A 17,709-nucleotide genomic window follows, 5' to 3' on the forward strand; every position below is an offset into this window, starting at 1 on the left:
TCTCTTCAGAGGTAAAACAGCATAAAATTTTAATGTAAGACTCCTCCTGGCTGTTTAAGTGTGTTTGACTAGCTTGAAATCTTTTCAGTGTAACTGTTACAGATAACATTGAAATCACTTATGATCATGGATAGTCGTAGCTACTCAATATTAATATTCACTGTCCAAATGGTAGTAACATAGCTGACATACTTAAACGAACAGACACAACAACTCACTGTAATAAAGAATTTAATCGTTTTATTTTATTAATAACAGACTTATCAATTTTCTGCAGTTAACTATACCGCATGTTAATAAGGTATTATGCAAATACCTTTCCAAGAAATACATTGTAAATATACCAAGCAACAGTTCCATTTAGAGATGTAAAATAATGCAAAAGTGTCTGGCATCAGTATTTCCAGGAATGGATGCAGGAAAAAAGAAATCCTGTGAAGAACACAGCTGTTGGCAAAGAGGAAAAAATTCTGTAATCTCTTGCACTTAGAAATAAACAGAAAGGGCTTGTTTTGTTTCTTTATAGAACAGTAGTTCTCAGAGTGCTGAAGCATTTTGTTTAATGATAAGCAAGATAATAGCACTGATGTACCAAGGAGTAGCTGGGCTGACAGAAGTTACGTAGGCCTTTGTCAAAGTATCTTTTCATTATTCCTCTTCTTCCTAACACATGTCCCTTTTAATATTCAGCAGAACAAATAAATAGTCTTTATTGTGCCAATTCACTCCTTCAAATCTCTACTGTTAATCACACTTTATGCACAAATAGCAAGATATTTTAATGTATTAGAATAATTTAGAGAGGTGGTAAATATGTAATCTTTTCCAAAAACATAGGGAGAAGGCTTGCAGATGGAACGCGAAGAGATGACATGAAGCTCATTCCTGTGGCCCCATTTCAGGAAAGCTGACTAGTCTGCTTACTGGCTGAAGAACTGGACTTAACACATGCAGGAAATTAATAGGAGAAAAAAAGACCTGGAAAAAATTTTTCATGTGCGGTATTAAAGCAAATGTGTGATGTAATTATCAATACCAGACTCAGAGAAAGTTTTATATTAATTTCATGCATGTTTTAACTTCTGAGGATTTTTTTCTTACACCATTTATTAACATATTTTACATAAAATCTAGACACTAACCAAAGCCTAATGACTGAGTTTTATCTTAATTTCTCTAAGGACCAAAGCTTTATATCTGAAAGAAAACAGTGATAACTTCCTGTAAAGAGAAAAGTGTCGTAATATAAGTGAAAATTAAGCAGAAGGATACAGATGAGTTTAAGAAGCTCATATTTTGTACTGTAACTGAGATTCTCTGCTGGCTTGCAATACTCTTATAATTATCAAGTTTCAATATTATCTTAAGTTCAGGCATAATTACAAAAAAGTCTCAAAGCCATTCAGTTAAATACTTTCATTAAAATATAGTTAAGCAGTTTGTATGCTGTAAAACGCTACAATTATGCAAATAAGCAACATAGATTATGTACGTTTTTGGAAAATGCTAGTATGTACAAGATTTGCAAGTCGCAGATGTAAATAAAACATTTATTACAACCCTGGTCATTTGTGCAATTCCACGAGGAGAAATGATAGAGCTGGAATAGAAACTGAATGGAATAGAAAATTTTATTTTGGTTCTTAGTGGTATATTTCTTATCTTACTTGGTATCATGCCTGCAGGAGAAAGCTAGAACCACCACTTAACTTTGGTTCAAAACACAAGCAGAAGGACTGACATTTTGCCACCAGAGTATATGATAGTGTGGAGAAGAGAGTGGTAGCAGAAAGACTGGCTAGAACCAAAACTCAAGTCTTAGTTAGATTTGTGAAAGTTTCAGGGTTCCAACTCAGCTGATCTCAGTCTTTGCAATTGATCTGAGCTATGGGATCACTATAGGAACTCAGATAAATTTCAATTAATTATTGATATTAATGATCTGCATCTTCTTGTTTACCAGGTGGGTAGTGTGTTACTACACAACACTGAGTTTTTATAAGAACACGGGGTATTGGCTTTTGGCAGTGATCTCTGAACATCATAACGGAGAGGTGGGTGGAATACAGTCTTTCTTTTTATCCTATGATAATTCGTAAACTACTGGTGAGGAAAACGTTAATCCTGCTTCCCATAAGTTGAACACATACCGTAACTGCCTACCCTCAGCGTAAGGCTTGCCAGGGAGGGCAGCCGTACAAGAAAGAAAACAAACGCAGCTTGGCTCGGATGGCAAGTTATTTGCTCTGAAAGAGATTATAACAGGAGTGATCTCTAAGAAGCCTTTCAGACGGGCATACAATCAGACTTGGTCTATGACTATGGGAAGTCTTAACCACAAGAGGCACTTCTGCTGCTTTCCATGCGTTTCTTAATACGTATGTTTCTTGATACATGGAAACCCTTCTCCCTTGCAATCCCTAAAAAATCTTGTTGAAAACAGCATGTCTACAGACAAGCTTTTATGCTAATTTAGCACAGCTACTGACAAGAATTATTTCTCATGAAGAATTACGGCATCTTAAATCTCCTCAAGTAAATGACTGTCTGAATTGTAGCCTAAATCCTATTCTTTCAGCCTGATATTTGACCAGGAACAAGTATAAAGTTTATGTTTTATTGACCACATACATCATCATGTGTTACCTCATTTTATGATTTCTAATTCACTGATTTCACTGATCATAACTAATCTTCAGTATGAACAGGAAGAGACAATGGAAAGGGAAGTTTAAGCTCTTCCTTGTGTCATGTCCTCTGTTAGAGACGTTCCCCTTGGTCCGGGTGATGAGGCTTTGCCTCATGTTTAGCAGCAAGATGGAAGTAGTCTCAGCTGGTGAGGATGTCAACATATACTCTGGCTGCTGCATGACTGCCTTGTGATTCCTTTCACACACTTTTGTTTTGCAGCGAGGCTGGAAATGGAGACAAATAGACAATGGTCTCCCCACCTCAAAAATTCCACTGTAAATTCACATTTAAAGCAAGACAATAAAAATGTTGTATGAAGAGGGGAGTTCATCAGTATCACTGGTTCAGAGTTTTTCAGCCATAACAATTTTTTGTTTCCTGAGATGTTCTCCTGTGAACAAACAGAGAAGCCCCAGACATTATTTTGTCACTTAGAAATCAAGATTGAAAGAGAAAACTCCATTTGTATATCTCATAAAATTCTGTCCTTGGCTTCTTTTTCTACTTTATCTCTTCACCTTTTCTGATTTACTCTTTTCATTATGCTAAATGATCTAAAATTTGCATAAGGCAAAAGTAAGGCATCTTCCTCCCACCTGCTTGTAGCCTTGGTGTATAAAGTACTTATAAGAAAAAATATCTGCAAAATATATGCTTCTCAAGTGTCTGGTTCCTTTGTGATATTCTTTGAATGAGAATTTATAATTATGATAGACATAACAGAAAAATGAAGGTGTGTAACATACCTAAGAGGAAAGGAGGAGGCAGATCTTTACTCTTCATTCCATGACACTGATGAGCGCAACCTGTTAAAAGTAAAAGTTACTTCAATCCGGAACGTTCTGGTATCTTAAGAGGGGTCATTCATTCTTAAACCAAGACATAAAGGGAGGCCTAAATTCCAAACATGTCCTCAGCAGCTTCAAATGATTTTGCAGGTATTCAGAACTATCACAGTAGAAAGTCAAAAGAGTTTTATTACTTACATGAGGTTTTTGTTTATTAACAACAGAGAAAAATTTAGTTCTTCTTCAGAACCTTTGATTACATTGCACACAAAATATTTTGAAAAATCACTGTAAAACAAAACTTCTATTATCAAACAGAGGTGGATGTAGATGATTGTGAACATCAGTCTGTTGACTTCCACCTTCCAACAAGATCCCAGTTCTTTTATTTAAAGATTCTATCGAAAGATCGCAATTAAAATACTTGTAATATAGCTTTGAATCTTTAAGTTTCACTATGAGATGAAGAAGAACAGCTGCCCAGTCATTAGGTTTCCATGGCGGCACTATATTAAAATATGAAGTTGGAGTTATTTATAATTTTGCATATCTTTTTGGTTGTACGTCATTCTTCTCCTTTCAAGGGAAAATGCAGCGCTACTTCAAAGAGGAGTAACTTCAGGAAAGAATCTTCTTTCAAGATTAGTGACAGATTTTCCAAAGGTCTGTGCTCCAAAAATCTATCATCAATGAGGGTGTACTGCAATTAGGCCAGATTTCTTTGGGATAGATAGCTTATTAAGGTGCTGAAAAAAAATTAAACCATTAAAAAGTACTAGCTAGAATGATACATAATCTACATTCTACGCAATGTAGTTGTGAAAATACAGGACTCCATCCCTCTATGCCAGCTTTCCTAGATACCACCTGGGGTCAAAGGGGCCAGAAATATGGCAATACTTTATCCATACTCATGCTCATTCCCTGGAAGCCAATGAACCTTTATACTCCTTTGCTTCTTACTTATTTATCTGAACTTACCATTTAATGTAATCACTCTATGGTACAAATTGTATTTTTATATTCATTTTTTAAGCAAGTACATAACAATAAGCTACTTGGTGCATTGGTAAAATAAATACCTAATTATGATAGTACTAAAAAATTGTAACAGAAGTACAGCCATTAAAAATTTATCTTTAGAATATGTTTTGCAGAAGCACATAATGCTTTTCTTTGTCCTATCTTATTTCACAGAAAGACTGATTCAATTGACTAAAACAAGTTTTATACAAATCAATTTGTAAAAGCATGCTTTTTAGGTTTTTGTTTTAATTCATTTTAACTGTTTTTCCAAGGGAATGGGCTTCCATATCTTCCTTCAATTATGCCACTACCCATAGCTTAGTTAGTAAAAATTTCCTTCCTGGTTTTATGCCATTCTACCCTGTTACTGATCTTTGTAACACACTGAACACTCCTCAAAGTATTTTTATAACCACTGAACTTCCCCCTGCTAATAACCTCCTACCTTTTTAACATATGAAGTAGGTCAGGCTCTACAGTGTTCCAGTAGTTTAATTCCTCACATACTCCCGATTTCTCGTCACCATCATAGCATTGAATCTGCACAACAAAAGGACATCAAGGTTCTCTTCACAAAAAAAAATTTGGAAAAAAACAGGAAATTCATATTTTTATTATTTTGTAAGGACTCTCTGTCTTATCCATTTCCTGATGTCAGTAACTTTGCACTCTCAGTGCGAGAAAGAAGGTTTTGTTACATTTGTCATAAAAAGGGTTATCTGTGTTCTCAAAGTAGAAATGCCTTCAGTAGCTTCAAGATAAAATCCTTATGTGTTTATTTGCACAGTATGACACTGTGCTAATTGTGAATCACACATAAACCTTTGCTTCTGAGGGTCATTACTGAAGTGGTTTTACGATCTTGTGCTTTAAGATCCAGCAAAGTTCTCAGAAAAAAAGTGAAAAAAAAGATTTGAATCAAAAGGGAATAATATATATTATTACACTAAGTGAAAAGGCAGTAAAGTAAATTAATATTTTGCTCTTCTGTCTATTTTGTAGAAAATTTCCATCAGAAAAAATAAAGCAAAACCAGGCTTTTACTTCTTTACTGGAAGTTGCTTTTGGAGTAAAATGAGTACAGCAAATATATTAACCAGAAAAAAAGAACTGCCTTGTAATATCTGCCATCTATGATTATTATAAACTCACAGACAAATATAATTACAGTGTGTGATGTCTGTTTATGTCTATGAAAGCTTTGATTGTGTAGTCTTATCTGTATTATACTGCAAAACAACAAACAATTATACTGCATAGTAACTCTAATCCAGTGCTAATGCCCTGAGCCATGGGTGTCACTTCAAATTGCAAGGATTTATGTGATACTTATAACTGCCTTTTTCAGCTGAATTTGACCACAAAGCACATAATGTTATAGCGATTTGTAGAATCTGGAAGCTGATTAATAGACTGCAGAGAGGAATGCAATTACTTAAATAAAAGTACGTATATTAAAATCCTAATTACTCCAGATTTTCATTATCTGATACAGAAATGAAAAGAGAGGCAGTAGTAAATCTGTAGTGATTAAAATATTAAGACAGGACCTCTTGAATCCTAGAGACAGAGTTGATTTTGCAGACCCAAATTCATCATAACGTTACTAATGTCCATGTTGCAACTCTGACATTTAACAGACCGCATCTCAGTTGATCCTTGAAAAATTCTAAGCATTTTAAGACAACAACAAGAAACAACGAAGTGGGCACTGTGTTTTGTTTATATTTGTAAAATTTGTTTATTTCTTTAATTATATAAGCATTTGGAAAGAAAGGGACAGATAGAACTGAACATAGAGTTTGTATGCAGCTGATGCCACCTCTCAACTTGAAATAAAGTTGAACGTCTAATCTAGAGGTAACCAGTCCAATAGCCATAGGTGTCCAGAGAGATAACAAAGGGACTTTAGAATATGTTCTTGCAATATGTGATGCACATGTACAGCCCATATAAAGCGTCACCTCTGATCTGATACGTATGCGGGGTTACTAAGGGCAAAAATGGAACAATATGAATGCTCGCTCTAGTGGGGGTGACAAGTCACTCTCTAAGCAGTGCCTAAATTGTAAGAGATCTTTGGTTTGCCACTTCCTCGCTGCAATCACGTTATGAGAGGATTAACCAGAGGAAGTTGGTGTCAGAGCCCATTCTTAGGGTTTTGACTGCCTGGGCTCGGGGCCAACACTGACAGTGCAGCTGTGCGGCCCTGAATCCAACAACTGTTTGAGGAAGATTTGTAAGAAGCCTTAGCAGAGGCTGTCCCCCTTCACTCAGGAGCCGCATTAAAGCTGCACAATTTTCTTTGGTCCTTGCCTGGGCTACGCTGCAGCCACGCAGATGCCTATGGATGTGACCGCCAACCAGGACTTCTTGGCTCGACCTTGGACCTGCCTTACTCCTTATGGACTTGCTTACTGCCCAGTGCATTGGCTCACTGTCCTCAGACCTGCTCTGCTCTCCTTCTTGAGGTACTGTGGGGTTCTGCCAATTATCAGTCAGGTCACTGCCTCTGCTGCCTTGGTGACATCCTTGGCTCTGGCTCACCACCCCAGCAGAACAGCCTGCTCTTGCTGTTCCTTCTCTGTTGGAGCCAAAGGGATCCCAGTTTGACCGCTGCTAGAACGAAGAAAGCATCTCAGAGAATTATGTCTATGTTTTAGTTCACCTTGTTTAGGCTTAGCTTTCAGTTTCTTTTATTCTTTCAATTTATGAGCATAGAGATTTCTTTTTTATGTGCATTTCTTTCGCCCCATTAAAATTTTGCAGGCCCGTTATTGGAGAGGCTGATAATCAGTACTTTCAATGAGACTAAGGTACAACACTAACACTTTAACATCCTAATCTTCTCATATGTAACATTTTTACTTTCATTTAATTGTATTTATTTAGAATTAAATATATAAGATCAAGCCTCAGAGCGTCAATAATACAATAACATTTCTAGGACACTGTAGTAGTAGTAAGGATGCATTCTCTACATCATCATAAATATAAATCAGAGCAGGTAGTGTTGAAACAGCGTGCAATGTCTTTCTTCTTTCAGTATAAACTTAGCATACAGTTACAGAACTTCAGTAACGCAAAATAAGCACCCTTATTCATACCATTTATTCTTCAGCCTGCTCCATGCATATAGAAATAATTGAGACACTTAAATTAAAACAAGCTTTGGCACAAACACTCAAGCACACTCTACTAAGTGATTTTTTGCTTCTCATGATTTAGAATCCAATAGCTGAGAATGTTTTAAGACAGAGGAAATTGCTTATGTAGAAGTGAGGCTATCATTTTGACAAGATTGGTGCTTAATTGTGCATTTATTTGACTGCAGTTTGTTAATTTTCTTTCTGTCTAAAATCAAACTGAGCTTTCATGAATGGCCTTTCCATTTTTTGTACAACTATCATAATAAAAAGGTAAAAAACAAACCCCAGGCACAGATACTACAGCTGGTGTCATGAAACATAACTTTAAAAGTTGTAATCTATTTTTTTATCTGCCTGTTACAGGACTGACTGTGATTCCCCAGGATCCTGCAAACCTCTAAGAAATACAGAAAATATTATTTATGCTGATATTGGCTTGTGTCATTTGCAGACTTCAAAAATCAGTTGTATTCATCAGCTATATATTATAGAAACTTTCTAAGTGAGATGCTGAAATGTGAAAGACTCATTGCAAACTGTATCATACTGGAAAAGCCCAGTTTTCACATGTAGAAGCTCAGTCAGTCAGGAAAATTAAAGTGCAAAAAAGTTTTTTTGAAAGGAACGAGTACCAAATTGGGGAAAACAGATTTTTCTGATACAACTTTTTAAAACATTTTTCCTAGCTTAAAGCAGAAATAATAGATGTAGGCAAGGTAAATAAAAGAAGTGTATGTGAATCTATTACTGAATAAAAAAAATGACTTTGAAAACAGTTTCATTTAACATTAGAAGACTGCAAAAAGGAGAACAGATTTTGTCTAAGAGCAGGGCTTTTCTTGCTTTCTTAACCCTCTGGATGTGTTCAACAAAACAGGAAGAAAACAAACTGCTGTTGTGCTATTCCAAAATAGTGCCAAGAGCAGATGTTGCATAGTGACTGTACATACACCTGAAGTCCTTCACAGTGAGGAAGGTGGTGTTGCAGCGCAGGAATAACAGTTATAATAAAACTACTCAAATGGTCAAAATGCCTTTTAACTAAGGTTGCTATGATTCTACTGACTGGCTCTGTGCACGTATATGTGTGTCTGTATGGATGTGTCCCTGAGACTGAGTAGCAAGAGCCCGAATAGCTCAATACCCAGAGAATCACAACAGATTATTTTTTAATACTGGCTTAGCTCACAGCCATAAGGGTGTGGTTTTGTAAAGCACCTAGAAACACATTGTAGTATGCGAGTCCTCACTATCTATATTCATTGTTAAAAAGTTTTGCCGCAACTTTTCTGCCAAGCATGTTTCAGTAAGACCTATGTAGTAACAGATCTCAATATAACTCCATTTACATTTTTACCGACAGTATCTCATTTCTGAATGATGTGCACTACTGTGAACCTTTGGCCACGAAAGGACATGCAAAATACTACTTGATTGCAAAGATGTGTAGCAATATACTTGCACCTTTCATCACAACCAGAATGATCATTTCTTTTCTACTGTTAACTCACAATACCTATACAAAGATATATACTGGGATTAAAGTTCCAGTCACTGTGCTTCGGCATGAAATCATACAAAAGCTCACCTTGCTACAAATCTTAAAATGAAGCTGCCTCAGCCTGAATATCAAAGATGAAATATTTTCTTTTCATTAAAAGGAGAACAGGCTGATTTCCCTTTGTTATTGTGTTACTGTGTAACTAGCAGAACAAGGAATAAATCAGGACAGAGCAACGAAGGGGCACACAAAATTAAAATTTTCTTCATGGTAGAGAAAGAACCCACATTTCAAATAAGTGTTCTGGCTTTTTAATATGAAGCTGACCTAGCATTTTTTATTCCTGAGTCACACGCAGAAATATTGCTGTGCAGTGGACCATAACAGCATGAAAAACTGACCATTTTGCAGATTTTTGGAATCCCAGTAGCATTTTCTTTCTAAATATAAACTGTATAATATACTTACATGCAGAGACTTAAACCAATGTTTATACTCTGATATCAGCATCGCTGTTGCTGGGAAAGTCTATCATTTCAAAGCTTGAGTGAGATCTAAGACTCTTAATGTAAATGTGTATTAAACACTTTGAAAATTACCCACAAAAATATTGTAAATTAATAAATATTTATTTAAGTTATTGGAGTGTTATCTGAAAAGATCTGACTTGTTTAAAAGCCTTTTTAATCACTTTAATTACCCTCACTTTAAGAATGACTGAACGCGCAGGGTACATAAAGGGAAAGGTATTTGCAGACAGCCTTGAATGCAAAGGTGATACAGTAATTGTCTGCAGGTTTAGCTTTTCTATCATCACCCTCACACACAAAGGTCTTCAGTGTCTGTCGAAGAAACAGCCACTCTACTGACAGTTCACTAGATCTTCAAGCTACTGTAACTTCGCAAGAACAAAGGCATTCTCTGATTTATGAGCCAACTATGGAGTGTATATAGGATATAATTGATAATATATATTTGTAAATTCCTTTTATCTATTACGTGTTAAGTTTCAGCAGAATTGCACTTGGTTCCCATTTGTCAGCTAGAGGCTGACACTTGTGCACATATCCTGTAATATTTTTTCTGCATTAATCTGGGATTTAAAATTATATTAACTCAGAACACTTGATTTTGTCAGCTTTTCATAGAGGAGACACATAAAGTGACTTTTTAGGTAAAATTTTCATTATCTGTGATTGGGAGAGAAGTCAGAAGAGGGTATAATGGAATAATTTTGAAGAGTCTCCATCAGTGATGACGCTGCTCACACTGAAACATTTAGTCATTCTGCAAGGGAAAATGGGGCTGGATCCAACGGCCCAAGAGTAGTGAAGCCTCCAGTACCCAAACTCCCATAAGACACACATACACACCAGCTTGCTGGCCACTTCACCTACTTGCTACCTAGTTTGATTTCATCTTTGCTGTTGCTCACATGCACGTACTCATGTGCTCCAGCTACTGGCACCCCAGACACCATGGTCTGAGTCCAGCTGGGGCACTCAGAGCCCCATACACACATACGCACACACAGGATATAGATTCACTCACCAGAGAAAGAGTTGGGAAAGAGTTTAATAAGTGGATAAGGCAAACTGCATTGATCAGATGTGTGGTAGGTCTGCACAAGCATACCCAGCGGCAAAATATAACAGGTCCTTTTTATCCCCTTATTCCTCTATTTTTCCCACAATTTTTCCTCCCCAAATTGCCTAAATTCCTCCTTTTTCCTGCCTTTAATTCATCCTTTAAATATCCCAAAGTAAATCCTGTGCAATCCCAAAATGGTTTTCCTCCTATATCTCATAACGTGCCCAATACCCTTAGGCAGCAACTCCTATAAGTCCAAAATGTACTCCAGCATTTCCCACCCGGACAACGGGGCTCAGGTTCTCCTGGAGCAGATCTAACATGTCCCTTCCTTTACACCCTTAATTTGTATTCCTCACCTATTTTTGTGCTGTGTGACCCTCTGGACACATGGAGATGGGCTGATGGCTGTGATGGGCCTGGAAGGAACCCCTTCCAGCCGCCGTTATGTGTCCGTGCTTCTCCGTGGGCGTGCAGACAAGCCTTTGCCATGTAACACATTCTGCAGGTAAGCTGCTTGAGTAAGGATTTAGCAGGCAAAAGGTCCTCAAATAGCACAGACAAGAAGTTGCTGCACCTCCAGTACAGATTAGTGCAGCAACAGCAACTTACCTTGTAGCAGATATAAGGATAACTCCCATCACGTCTGGTACTGCTTGTGATTAGAACAGCATTGGCAGCACTAAATGATTCCTAAAACTGTCACCTACTATCACAAATCTAAGCGGAAGTTTTCATATATCTTCCTGGGTAAATAAAGATGAACTCTTAGTGCATATTTAATCTAAGAAAGCAGAAGAGAACACTATAATTCCAGGTAATTTGTTTGCAAACTGAAAGTCTTGTTGACAGTTATGCATCACTGAGTTGGAAACAAAAGGTGTGTCGGTTCCAGTGGAGCTTCAGTTCGCAGGTTATGGGCCTTCCAGCTCTAGTGGGGATTTAGGACAGAGGTGTCCAAACTACTCCTTGCCATCACTGGGAACTCTATAATAATTCTATCAAATCTATTGATCGTGTTTTCCTTGTGCCAATGCTCTTGCAATTTCAATCTGCTGTTGTTTATTTTTGTACCGGTTTGGAACTTTAATTAATATTCATAGGCAGGACTCTCATCTGTCATCTTTGGTAGTAGAATGATACCAAATGAACTATTCAGATGAAATTCTCACAGATTTTGTGAATGGTAAAACTACGTGTTAAAAAAAGAATGCAAGAGAGTATTGTGGGAGAGAACCCTCAGCTAAGGACAACACGATTCCTTAAGGGTACCTGTCACAATTAATGCATATTACAAGGTATTAGAAAGGATTCAAGACTCCCCATTTCAATTACTTTTATGAAATATATAGAATGGTATTAGAAAACAATTTTGTATGTAATTTAAGAGAAGACACAGATCCCATCTAAAAAAGTATAACATTTAACAAGGTGAGCAAAAGGGTACCACAACTCCCTATCAGTCTCTCAAATAAGTTCTTATCTGCTGCTACCAAGATAAAGTGAAATCTGGAGACTTCTACATTTCCATAGACATTAAACATTCAATAACTAGCGAAGGGAACTGCTTGAATATAGTCACATTGAATCAGGAGAAAACACAGATATTACATTTAAATATTGTTAGACGTCTGCTAGCACGAGTGAAACAAGTATTTGGCACAGGGCATTAAAATGAGATGAACTGGAAACAAGAAGCATTTAGAAATCTTGGATCAAATTAATGTCTGCAATACCTCCATTGAAATTGAACTATATGCTTGGAGGAGTTCATTGTATGTATACGAACTATGAAAACAAACAGTTTGTTGTAAATAAAGATAAAAAAGAAATAACACTGAATGTATATAAATTAGTAGTGTGCACTCCCGTTAAATTGATTTCAGTCCTGACCATCTTATCTCAAAAGAGATTGCATCAATAATAGAATAGGGTTTCAGAAAACATTACCGAGGAAATGCAAATGGCTTGGCAAATTGAAGTAATGTGAAAGATCAGCAGTTTCATTAGAGTGAAGAAGGAAAGTGTAAAATATGCAGAACAAAATGAAAGAAGAGAATGTATTCCATAGATATTCAACCTTGGGAACACACTGGCAGGAGCTACTACTAATGCCTAATGAATCTCAGATTTAGAAGTCATATAAACGGCCATGCTAAGTGAGCATAAATCATTATATAGAAAATTAAGAAAAAATACTTTTAGTTTACGTAGATTATTTCAGGCATGCTTACTGTGGAGCCCGTTGAGACTTCCCCTGACGTATCTGACAATTTGTAGGAGCGGAAGTCTACTGAAACTGTAGGAAATTTCTGGTTCATAAGATATATGTGATTGTATTTTATTAAATAAAGAAGAGAATATTGTCCTGAATTACGGCTATGTGCAAGCTTGATACTTGAACCATTATACCACATCCTTTCTGACTCTGATTCTCCTGCCATTAGAATCATGTGAACAAGAACTTTGCTGGATTTTCCTGCATGGCAATTTTTTTCCTATTTAGATGTTCCTTTTGTGCGTTTTGTAATGCACAGAGTGATACTAATATTTTGTCGTTGAAAAACAGAAGGAAATACTCTAATGTTTCTCTTAGGTGTCTCATGTTAGGCTTCCCCCACTCTCAACTCTTACATATTTACCATGTTTTAAAGAAGATAAATGTAATTTATTGTCACCAGAAACAGTATTCTTAGTAAAGCACCATGAATGATTGCTGTCACCATTCAGAGATGTATCTCATATTCTGAGAACTAGCTCTAATAAAAACATCCTTTGTTCTCAAGAAAGCACCCATAAGATCAAAATATTAGCAAGGTTACCATAGCTGATCTCAGCTATAACATATTCTGTATGTCTAAAATTATTATGATATTTTATTTATGTAAACACCCTTTTAAAACTTCCAGATGAGTGTTAACCAGTTATTATAGTGTTTCACAAGATCTTCTTGGCAGACAAACCTCTCTCTTCTGCTAGATAAAGCAAGATTATTTTAATATATATTATTCTTCAGCGATGGTGGTGAATTCCAATTGACCGGTTATCCCAAATATCACTGACAAATCAGTCTTGAGGCAAGTTGTATTTGGAGATTCACCACACTCCCTTTTATGTTTACTAAATTTGATGTTAATCCACGAGTAGTATGTCCTTCTGTGAATGAAGTCTATTTTTACAGCTGTTTTAAAATTGATTGGATTGCAGGCACGCCTACTGAAATCACTCAACCAATTGAAGAAATAGAGTGAGATTTGGGTTATAGGGTTTCAGATAATACCAAGCCCCTTGAGAACAGTATCTTATTTCTTCTCTTTGTTCTGTTTTTGGAAAAATATAGCTGTGGGATGGTGGATTTTTTCCAACTGTATAGGTCATAGAAGTTATAAAGATTTTCAAAGCATAATCACAGTCTGTGTTCTCCATAAAGCTAATCCAGGACAGAGTGGTTCGCAAAGGTATTCAGTATGTTATATAGTATATATATATCACTTGTGTTCTTTCAAGGACACAGGAAGATGTCCTTTAGCTATCTGGTCAAAACTATTTAAATATTTCTGGTTTTATTATTATTAAACCATATCATTGGTTAGCAAAGCTCTTACAGTGAATCACACAGCACAATATATTACATAAACAGTAAGGGTAGAAAGCATTTTTGTCAAAGTGATAATCAAATCTGTTTACTCACAGCAGGGATTGAAATGCCGATGACCCACTAAGTTAATTCCTTAAAGTCAGACCATCCTAGGAGGAGCAACTAATTCAAAGGGATTTCAGAATGTACATGTTAACCTGAAGATGTAAAAAGTGGTGATGACATAGAGAAAAACATCTGGCTACAGCTGGAGAGTCTGCTGAAAAAAACCTAGCATTTTTCATTCAGAAACCTTAAAGCCTGCTCCTGAAGCACTAAAGATGATTCCACCTCAACTTGAGGAAAAACTTCTTTACTGTGAGGGTGACAGAGCACTGGAACAGGCTCCTCAGGGAGGTTGCACAGCCTCCTTCTCTGGAGATATTTGAAACACACCTGGACGTGTTCCTGTGCAACCTGTTCTAGGTCAACCTGCTTTAGCAGGGAGGTTGGACTAGGTGACCTCCAGAGGTCCCTTCCAATCCCTTACCGTTCTGTGATTCTGTGATTTCAATGCAGATTGCTATACACTAATTTCTTCAAACAGTCCTTTTGTTTGCAGGAAAAGCTGCATGAACAAAGTGTAGAAAATTACATTTCTAGTATCAATAAATGCATATGAATTTAATTGTATTTTTTGACAAAAATAATGCTCATTCCTCTGGAATAGCCGCATTAATTTGCATTCTGTAACTTTTGCATGTTAAAATACGTTGACTGAATGTCTGCGCTCTAATGATGAAAAATGCGTAAACTTCTTTGTATGTAAATATAATAAGAGAGGTAATTTATACCGACCTCACGAAGCTTTTGGCACTGTCTATCATAACACGCTCAGAAGGAAATTAAGGTACAATGACAGAGTTATACCAAGTGAACTGAAAACCCTTCCCCATTGTCTAACTAGAATGATACATCAGTACAGGTTCCACAAGGATCTTTCCTGTGTTTGGTTCAGTATTTTTGGTATTTTACATCAAGGAATAGAAAACATATTGCATTCGAAGATGACACAAGGTGGGGAGAAGTTACAAGCCTAATGGAAACCATAAATGCATTCCCAAAAATTCTTTATCAACTGAAATGGTGATGCTGAAAACAAACTGCTGCTCAACAGAAACAAATATATATGTTTTACATACAGGCAGCAATGATCATCTATGCAGACAGAGTATGGGCGGTAACAGACGATGGAGGAGTTCTGCAGAATGTGATTTGAAACAACAAGGCTCGTAACTTGTAGTTCAAAGCCTGTTGAATTATCCTTTTGATCTACTTGATATCAGCCGGAATGGGGTACAACTTAAAGAAAGTTGTACACATCTGGACAGAGACCAGAAAAGAGGAACTAAAATGGTTAAAGACCTGGAAAATATAATATATGATTGCAGGTTGGAAGAAAGTGAATAAAAAGGCTCAGAGAAGGCAACAAGGAAGGGAATATGTTCTTAGCCTGGTCTGTGCTGGATATGATGAGAAAGAATAGTCTAAAATAGCAAGAAAACTAGGCACTACAAACTACCATGTAAACTGAAAGTATAGTAATAACATATGGATGTAAATGGATTCAGCAGACTGTTAGAATCACCAGTAGCTATTTAAACTTTAAAGACAGGTTTGGTGGCTTAATTCACTTCAAGCTTAATATCACCCAAAAATCAGTGTTTATTACCCGGTCTTAATCAAAAAAACAATAAAGTGACAAAATCTTAATCAAAAGAAAGCACTAATCCCATTTGCAGAATTTCCTTGCCAATTTACACTTTTACATAAAGCATAATTTAATTTATTTTCATAGATATGAAGGTACCAATGACTAAGCATTACTTCGGAGGTAGGTAAGAGCATTTTCCTTTTTGGCTTTTTAATTATTCACCTCTGAGCCATACTGAGTATTTCAGCAGGTTATAAAGGCATATAAACATACGTGGAAGACCCTGGCATTTTCAAAGCTGGGAAGGGAAGGCAATGGAGTGATGAAAGGAAAGTTTTCAACACTGAGTTATTATTAAGAAAATCAGAAAGAGTGGGAGGGAGAGGGTTCTTGAATATGAATAGCTCTCATAGATAATCTGTTATAAAAAAGTATGACTCTCCCCTGACAGATTCCTTTCCATTAATAAAACTTGAAGATGCAGGGTTGTACATCAGCCAGAAACTATCAAGCATGTATTAACTTGATAGCTAGATACAAATAGGGTAAGAAAAGCTTTTGGAACTTGCTAAGTACTAGATAGAGGTACAGTAATCTTTTCATTTCTGTATCTATTGTCTTAATAATTGTATCATCTTTTTTGTTTGATTTTATTTTGTGAATGAATACATGTATTTCACCATTGTCTCTAGCCAGGTGAATTTAGTTATTCTGTGACAGAAGACTTATTCCGTTTCAAAGTATGTTCTGAACCTGTAGACAAGGACAATAATGTACACTGGTACTTCCCAGCACATTACTAGAAGCTGGCATTGTTTCTGCCTTAACTGGAAAGTCAGTAATGTAGACATATACTATTAAGAAGGGTTTAGATGCAAACCAAAGAAATGGTTTGGAACATGTCAGACCAATTTAAATTCAGGAGCAATTCAGATCCAGTTCATTTTGTTTTGCAAGAGGAGGGTAGATTAAATGATTTCTTATGGTCCATTCCTATTTTCCAATGAGCCTATGAGTATGCCTGCCATGCAGCCAAAGAAGGCAATGAAGCATAGACAGAGATTACTTTTAATCCAACATAGATAATAAGAGCAATAAAGACCTCACAAACATTTTAGGGCTGTGCAGGCTTTCTGGCATCCAGAACACATTATCACAGGCTCTGTTATTCTAATCTGTTATTTTAATCTGTTATTTCCTGATATTTTTATCTCTACCATATTACCTTTCTATAAAGTCAACAAAATGTAAGACGTGAACCTTAGTGGAGTCCTAGTTATTTTTTTCCATTAAGCATTTTGGAAGGTCCTTACCATGTGCTTAAGTTTAAATGGGACAAATCTTGTCCAAAGTGGGTGTGCATTTTTATGCACCAAGCCTACAGCCCAGATTCAACTGAATTATCCCAGCTAAATTGTGATTGCTTACTTGTGGTGTCCCTAGTTTGCAGAAAGTGAAAGAAAATATGACATAGCTTAAACTGAAATGGGAAATTGACTGATTAATTGGCTACAATATCAAGATTTAACTACTTACCTATGAAAAAACAGCAGCTCCTTAGGGATTCCTGCTTATGTCCCCAACTAAAAGCAACAAAATTTCCAGATAAAAAAGGTTGCTGAGAAAACCATGCATCTTGCACTTTATAATCACTTCTTGTACGTTTTGGTCGA

General features: G+C 36.4%; 1 long non-coding RNA gene across 1 annotated transcript; it reads right to left on the reverse strand.

Annotated features, from left to right (window-relative positions):
- Positions 1–394: 394 nt before the first annotated feature.
- On the reverse strand, positions 395–5,042 carry LOC128852318 (uncharacterized). The gene is made up of 3 exons (XR_008450071.1): positions 4,951–5,042; positions 3,678–4,225; positions 395–3,082 (listed from the first exon to the last, which is right to left on the reverse strand). It is a non-coding gene; the product is annotated as an uncharacterized LOC128852318 (long non-coding RNA).
- Between the last annotated feature and the right edge of the window lie 12,667 nt (positions 5,043–17,709).

This window comes from Cuculus canorus, chromosome 5 (assembly GCF_017976375.1).
Source record: "Cuculus canorus isolate bCucCan1 chromosome 5, bCucCan1.pri, whole genome shotgun sequence".
Classification (NCBI taxonomy): domain Eukaryota; kingdom Metazoa; phylum Chordata; class Aves; order Cuculiformes; family Cuculidae; genus Cuculus; species Cuculus canorus.